The sequence below is a fragment of the Medicago sativa genome, chromosome 8 (genome assembly GCF_051527215.1).
Source record: "Medicago sativa cultivar Bolivia chromosome 8, Bolivia_mono, whole genome shotgun sequence".
Lineage (NCBI taxonomy): Eukaryota > Viridiplantae > Streptophyta > Magnoliopsida > Fabales > Fabaceae > Medicago > Medicago sativa.
In genome coordinates, this window is record NC_140756.1 from 70,028,797 (window position 1) to 70,037,144 (window position 8,348).

At 31.4% G+C, this 8,348-nt stretch overlaps 1 pseudogene across 1 annotated transcript; it reads right to left on the reverse strand.

The window, feature by feature from the left end:
* Window positions 1–3,273: 3,273 nt before the first annotated feature.
* On the reverse strand, window positions 3,274–5,158 carry LOC146901028 (UDP-glucosyl transferase 73CC6 pseudogene; annotated as a pseudogene). The gene has a single exon (XR_015021475.1). The product of XR_015021475.1 is annotated as a UDP-glucosyl transferase 73CC6 pseudogene (transcript).
* Between the last annotated feature and the right edge of the window lie 3,190 nt (window positions 5,159–8,348).

Consider the following 8,348-nt stretch of genomic DNA (forward strand, 5'->3'; position numbering starts at 1 on the left):
ACAATCCAATTTAATAAAATAAAAATTCAAACACATTCTTCTCCCTCCAATTCTTCATTTAGTAACTTTTAGGTGTAAATAACATTTTCAAATAGCATTTAAAAATAAAGCGCGCGCGTAGAAATTAAAGACGGTTCCTATAGGATACTATAGTCGTTATGGGTGCCTAACACCTTCCCGTAGCGAAAACAACTCCCGGACCTCGATTCTCAAGGGTTTTGCTTACTTTTTCCCTTCCCAAGAAAAAATAAGATATCACCGGTTTAAAAGGTTCAAACGTAATCAATGTTTGACACCCAAAAACCAAGATAAAACAAGACCCACAAAATAATTAGAGGTGTAATGGATTAGAATTTTAAAAGGCATTTTTTTGTTTAAAAAAGTTTTGTGGATTTTAAAAGACTTTGAAATTTTTTAATGACTTTTGAGATATTAAAATAGGGGAAACAACCATTTTGGTTCCTTGATATACACATCGTTATCATAATCATCCATGACTTAGGGAAAAAAAAATCTTTGACTCAAAAATATGTTAGCCACTTCGTTCCTTTTACGTTAAATTTGGCCGTTAAGTTTACAAAAAAGCTGAGTGATCTTTATGGATGACAAGCAAACGATGACGTTGCTATAGGGACTAAAGCAAAGGAAAATAAACATTTGAGTTCTTTTTAAATCCTCTGGCCTTCATCAAATCCCTAATCTAGTCTTTCTTCTTTATCTTGATTCTATCCAATCTTCCTCGTCCTCAGAAGAGATTTTTGGTTTTTGGTTTGTTGTAGGTTTAAGCTCATCATGCACATTAAATCTCAAAAGAGATTCCTCAAGTGATATAATGCCTTTTATTTCATCACTTCCTCGAAGTCAATTATTAATCTCAAAGGCAAATAAATTGTTATCGCCACTAAAGCAAGACTAGGTTTCACAACTTCAAAAGTAGTGTTGCATCCACAACGAATCACAAAATTCTCAAGCTAAATAAAATCAGCAAACATATGACAAATGTCTTCCAAAATGATTTGTAATGTTTGAGTTGTTTGTGTCATTTAAAACATTTTATTCTATGAGTAATCCAACAAACATATAAACCATTTCCAATTGCAAAAACAATGAGACAAACACAAATTCCATCAGGTAGGCTTGTGGCTGCAGATAAGATTTCCAGCAGCACTGGCTATATATCCTTCATATCAAAATAAGAAACTAAGCAGCCGTAGTGCCATATATACAAAAGATATTTTCCTTAGGATTTGAATGAAATGGTTTTGATGAATAATGATTAATGACTAATGAGCGATGCTCCGCCGTGACAAGTTTATGCCTCCACCCATCATCATGTGCTTCGCTTAAGGAAGATTGGATGGAATCAAGATGAAGAAGAAAGAGTGGGATGGATTGGGGATTTGATGAAGATTTGGGATTTAAAAAGAACCTAAATGTTGTTTCTTTCATTTTAGTCACTGTAAAAAATACCAACTCAGTTTTTTTATAAACTTAACGACCAAATTTAACGTTAGGAACTAAAGTGGCTAACAAATTTTAGAGTCAAGGGCATTGTTGTGTTTTTTCTTGGGTCAGGGACCCTATAACAACAACGTGCACATACAGGAACCAAAATGGTTGTTTCCCCCTTTTAAAATTCTATAAAATGACTTTTATAAGATATTGAGCGAGTTTATTAATTTTAGGCTAAAGTGCACTTTTCCCCCCTTAACTTTCAAAAACTTTCAATTTTGGCCCCCTAACTATGAAAACTACAATTTTGGCCCCCTAAGTTTTAGCCCATTGCAAATTTGGTCCTTTTGGTTAATTTTGACCGGTCAATGCCCATGTGGCATGCCACGTGGGTAATTATTAAATTAAAAAAAGTAAAAAAAGCCACTTAATCATTTTTTAATTAAATAAATAAAAAAATCAAATTAAAAATATTAAAAAAATCAGAAAAAAATATTAAAAAATTCTGGAAAAATGAAAAATAAAAAAAATTGAAAAAATATGAAAATTAATAAAAAAATTGAAAACAAATTCTGAAAATATTAAAAAATTCTGGAAAAATGAAAAATTAAGAAAAAATTGAAAAAAAATATAAAAAATTCTGGAAAACTGAAAAATGAAAAAAATTATAAACTACGGAAAAATTTTAAAAATTCTAGAAAAATTAATAAAAATAAAAAATGATTAAAAAAATAAAATAATCTAATAAAATGAAAAATAAAAATTCTGGAAAATATTTAAAAAAAAATCAAAATTTTCATTGTAATATGCATATTTCGAAATTTTCATTGTAAAATTCCCGGTTTATAAATACACAAAAATTCCCGGAAAAAATACTAATGAAAATTTCGAAATTTTGAAAAATACACAAAAAACCTAAGCTCGGTTTATAGATACACATATTTTTTCCCTTATTCTCGGTTTATAAATTTACAAAAATTCCCAAAAAAAATTTTGGAAATAAATACACTGAAAAAACCTAAGTCGACATATATACTAATGAAAATTTCGAAATTAATTTAAAAAATTCCATTTTTTAAAAAATGATTAATCTTTTTAATTTTTTCGAAATTTTAGAAATTTTTTAATTTTTTTTATTAATTTTTCATTTTTCCAGAATTTTTTAATCTTTTTTATTTTTTTCAGAATTTTTCATTATTTTTCATTTTATTAGATTATTTTTTATTTTTATTAATTTTTCCAGAATTTTAAAATTTTTCCCGTATTTTTTCAGATTTGTTTTTTATTTTTCCAGAATTTTTAAATTTTTTCCGTATTTTTTCAATTTTCCAGAATTTTTTATTAATTTTTCATTTTTCCAGAATTTTTTTATTAATTTTTCAATTTTCCTGATTTTTTAAATATTTTTAATTAGATTTTTTATTTATTTAATTAAAAAATGATTAAGTGGCTTTTTTTATTTTTTTAATTTAATAATTACCCACGTGGCATGCCACATGTGCATTGACCGGTCAAAATTGACCAAAAGGACCAAATTTGCAATGGGGCTAAAACTTAGGGGGTCAAAATTGTAGTTTTCATAGTTAGGGGGCAAAATTGCAAGTTTTTGAAAGTTAAGGGGGGAAAAGTGCACTTTAGCCTTAATTTTAATGAATCATTTAAGAGAAATGATTATAATTTATAACACATTCTTTTTTACAATATTCTCAATCCACACTTTTTTTTATTGTTTTGTTTTTATTAAGAGAGTGTAAAATCTTAAAAGAAATAACAATTCATAGAAACCTCATTTTTTCATTAAAGACTTTTTCACGCTAAAAATTTACTATAAAATTCCACAAAATCCAATTTATTAAACAATCCATAGGAATTTGAACATCATTGAATTCCACGGAACTTTTTTTAAGTTACAAAAAATCTTAGTTGAATACCAAAAAAATTATTTAGATTAAGTAAAAGTCTTAATTGAGCATCCCAAGACTTTTTTTTTTAATAAAAAAGACTTTTAAAATCAATTAGAATCCTAATATAATACACCCAATAATATGATTTGAATTAATCAACAGGTTTATCGGCTCTCAATCTTTTAAGATCATCAATCAAAGTCAACAAATTGTTATGAGACGATCCACCTTCTTGAACAGCACGAGAAGCCTTTCTCCCAAACTCTTGGGCACGCTGTCTGATTTCCTTAGCTTCATCACCATCGTCCATCAACCTCCTCACAGCCTTTTCAATACTATCTCTACTCACCAGTTTCTCTTTCTCTTGAAAACTATGTAGTGACCACTCTGTTGCACCCACCTCCACTCCAATCTTGCGCACATCGGTTATCAGTTTCTCATTATAGAATTGTTCTCCTCGCATTGGCCACGTGATCATCGGAATCCCAGCACTAACAGCCTCCACAGTAGAGTTCCACCCGCAATGTGTCATGAATGCACCCACACCAGTGTGGCTCAGAATCATAACTTGTGGGGCCCATCCCCTAATGATCAAACCTTTCTTATTTTTTATGTTTCTCTCTTCAAATCCTTTCGGTAACCAATTTTCTTTCTCCTCTTCACTCTCATTTTCTTTCCCTTTCTTCTCAGGAACAACCCATATAAATTTGTGACCCGAATTTTCTATTCCACTCGCAATCTCGTAAAGTTGTTTGTCAGAGAAATAACATATGCTCCCAAAACATATGTACAACACTGAATTATCTCGCTTCGAGTTGAGCCAACTTAGACATTCATGCATGCTAACCACGCTCTCACTTCCCCTCTCAGCTTTCTCTTGAACAGTTTTGTGAATAAGACAAGCTGGACCAAGATGCCAAGCCTTGTGACCCATTGTTTTCTCGTAGTGTTTGATGCAATCTTCACCATCAAGTTCGGCAAAGTTGTTAATGATGAGTCCCTTACTTTTGAGGATTGTCTTAAGCATCCTTTCCTCGAACTCGATGAATGTCTTTGGTGGTCCTGAGCAAAAGGTGATAGAATGAGGAAAATTTGGAACAACGAATGAACTTGAATGATTCGTGTGAGAATTTGAACGGTGTACCCTAAGGGCTTCTATAAGGGAGACACTAAAGAGGGAGTATCCGGTGAAGGCAAGGGTGGAGATATGAGGCTTATTGGCCAAGTCATGAATCCAAGGGAATACACAGTCACCTATGATGTAGTCAGGTGGATCCTTCTCTATGAATTCTTTGATGGGTCCATGGAGGAGCATTGATCCTACATATATCTTGTGGGTGGTGTCGGTGTCAGTGTTGGAGGACAATGATTCAACACCATCTGGGAGGCCGACTTGCTGGGAGGGAAAGTCGACGGTGTGAAGGCGGAGGAAGAATGGATCGGCGGAGGAGAGAGATTTGGTAAAGAAATGGACGTTGGCGGGAGTGGTGATGATCGTGATTTGTTGGCCATGGGATGCAAACAGAGTTGCTATGTCACCCAAAGGAATCATATGACCAGGTGATAGAAATGGAAGCAAGTAAAGTTTCAATGGCCGTTCAACTCCAACACCACCTTCCATTGCTGATCAATTTTCTCTAATACACTTATTCAGTGTTTATCTCACTCTGTCTATGTGTCTCTCTTCAAGTTCAACAATCTTAAATACTTTGGTTTTATGTAATGTAATTATATTATATTATATTTCCACACGAGACGAGACCCACGATACCCACGATATTTTTTGGATGCAACGAGAGCCACGTTTGAATTAAATAGCATTTTCATCAATGGGAACAGCAGACCCACATGATATTATTATCATTATTGCTATTTGTTTTGAATGAAAGACCCACTTGATATTTTTTCTTTTTTTAACCAGCTTGCAAATGATATAATGTTATCAATCCACTTTAGATTTTAAATTGTCTCCACATATGCTCATTCAATTCAATACACTAAAGACAAACTATAAAAAAAGGATGGAACGTCTGACAAAAAATTAAAATTAGATGGAGTGATAAGATAATTGCATCGTTAATATAATGAAGGCTAATATATACTTATTTTTCCATGTAAGTTGTTCATTTTATTCATATTTTATTGAAACTGTACTATAATTTTTATCTCAATTTTTATGAGTAATTAGCCAAATACCCCCCGAAATTGCAAGGCGCGTCAATTACCCTCCTGTAGTTAACGAAATATCAATTACCCCCCCCCCCGAAATTGATAAACGTTAGTCAATTACCCCCCTCCGTTAATTTCCTCCATCCAACATGCTGATGTGGCAGTTAACTGCCCACGTGGCACTGCCACATGGTCAGAAAAGGCATGCCACGTCAGAGGGGGGGTAATTGACTATATTTTTTAATTTTTTTTTTGAAATTTTTTTTTGAAATTTTTTTTTTTGAACAAAAATGTGATTTTTCCTTGCAAATTTATGATAATTGATCACTACTATGAATCTTATTCCTTCTATATGCTAATTTATATGACTAATATATGCCACTGTCATTATTATCACTACTATATAATGTGCTTATACAGAGATAATTCTGTCATATAGATGTTCTATGCTTATACTGTCATTATACTGTTCTATGCTTATACTGTCATTATAGGTAGCATACTTAAATGATGATTACACAGAGATAATTCTGTCATATAGTAGCATACCTTAGTCATAGATTATAAACTTAGACTCTTATGCACCTAGACACTGCAGGCACCCAGACACTGCAGGCCGCAGAAACACGCCACCAGCCACAAACAGAACTAGCATAACAGGTTCTGTCAAAACATAAGCCCAAATAATTCAAATACAGGGGGGTTTTTGACCATTATTGATAAACTACAGGGGGTTTTTGACACGAACTTGTTGGAACAATAACAACACAAACAACTTAGAACAATAGCAGCACAAACAGCTTAGCATAATTGCCTCTTACATTTGTTTCCAATACACATAAGAAAATACTTATAACAACAATACATATTTCATATAACTATTGTGAACCAAGAATTTTAATCAAAACTACCAACATACACAACAATACTATCATGTACTTCAATAAAAATCAACATGCAAAGCTTCCATTATCATTTTCATCATTATTAAGCCCTAAAGCAAGCCTCAATTCCCCTCTTCTATCCAAATCGAAACACACCATCAACTTCACATTATATAGTAGTGATAATAATGACAGTGGCATATATTAGTCATATAAATTAGCATATAGAAGGAATAAGATTCATAGTAGTGATCAATTATCATAAATTTGCAAGGAAAAATCATATTTTTGTTCAAAAGGAAAAAAAAAATCATATTTTTGTTCAAAAAAAAATTTCAAAAAAAAAAAATTTCAAAAAAAAAATTTCAAAAAAAAATTAAAAAATATAGTCAATTACCCCCCTCTGACGTGGCATGCCTTTTCTGACCATGTGGCAGTGCCACGTGGGCAGTTAACTGCCACATCAGCATGTTGGATGGAGGAAATTAACGGAGGGGGGTAATTGACTAACGTTTATCAATTTCGGGGGGGTAATTGATATTTCGTTAACTACAGGGGGGTAATTGACGCGCCTTGCAATTTCGGGGGGGTATTTGGCTAATTACTCCAATTTTTATTATGCTTCTACATTTGTGTTTTAATTAGAATTAATCAATTAATTTGTGTTTATGTTCTTTTAATATTATTTTTTTGTGATGACTAAGGTTTGAACCTCAGACCTTGCATATATTATGCATTGTCCTTACCAACTGAGTTAAGCTCACGAGAACTTATGTTCTTTTAATATGCTAGAATGGAAAAGTGTTTAAAAAAAGATTAATATTAGAGTCTCAACAAGTTGATGAAGTGAAAAATACCCCAACACAACAATTAGGGTCATCCTTGAAAAGGAGATTCGAGATGTTTATTTAGAAAATCTTTTGGTTGATCCTAGGCATATGATACCAATGTCTTGTTACCATCCAAATGATCGAGATGAAATTCAAAGAACTTATATATATATATATATATATATATATATATATATATATATATATATATATATATATATAAAGGCATTGTCAACCACTGAAGCATAATTTTCGGCGGCGACAATTTGGGTTTCTTTTTTTCGAAATTGAAGAACACAAAGGTTGGGATGCATTTTTTACCGAGGGATTTTAAAATTGGAAAAAGTAAGGTAATTTTCTTGAGATTCTACAATATCTTGCTAAAAATTATGAAGAGTTTGGTAAAGTTTCGAAAAGATGTCGTGGAAATCTTATGATAAATGACATTAACCGTGCTTGTTGAAATTTTTGGATTCGTCCTTGTAATAAAGTAACTGGTAGTTAATGTTCTTTTTCTATACATATGCTTACAAGTTTTTTTTTCTACCCAAAAAAAAGTTTTTTTTTTCCATAAATATATTTCTACAATCTGTTTGTCCAACCGAACGCATCACCACCCTCAAAGATAACTGGCAGAATTTTCCCATAATTTGATCCATTTCGAAATGGTTATATATAGAAACAATTATATTTAACATGTTATAGATCCAATTATATTTATGCTTAGGTTTTAAATGTTTCCGCTAATAATTTATACTCTTGTTTTGTACTGAGCATGTATTATGAAATTGATTGTAGATCTAATTCTAACAAGTGGTAGATTTTTTTTCTGTCAAAACAAAAGTTTTGTACTGAGCATGTATTATGAAATTGATTGTAGATCTAATTCTAACAAGTGGTAGATTTTTTTTTCTGTCAAAACAAAAAAACAAGTGGTAGGTTTTGTGTTTGATCTATTGAGATTATATATATATATATATATATATATATATATATATATATATATATATATATATATATATATATATATATATAGGGATTTGCTAGAACACACCCACTAGTTTTTATGTGGGAGTGTTTTAGCAAGCTACACCTTAAGGTGTATTTAA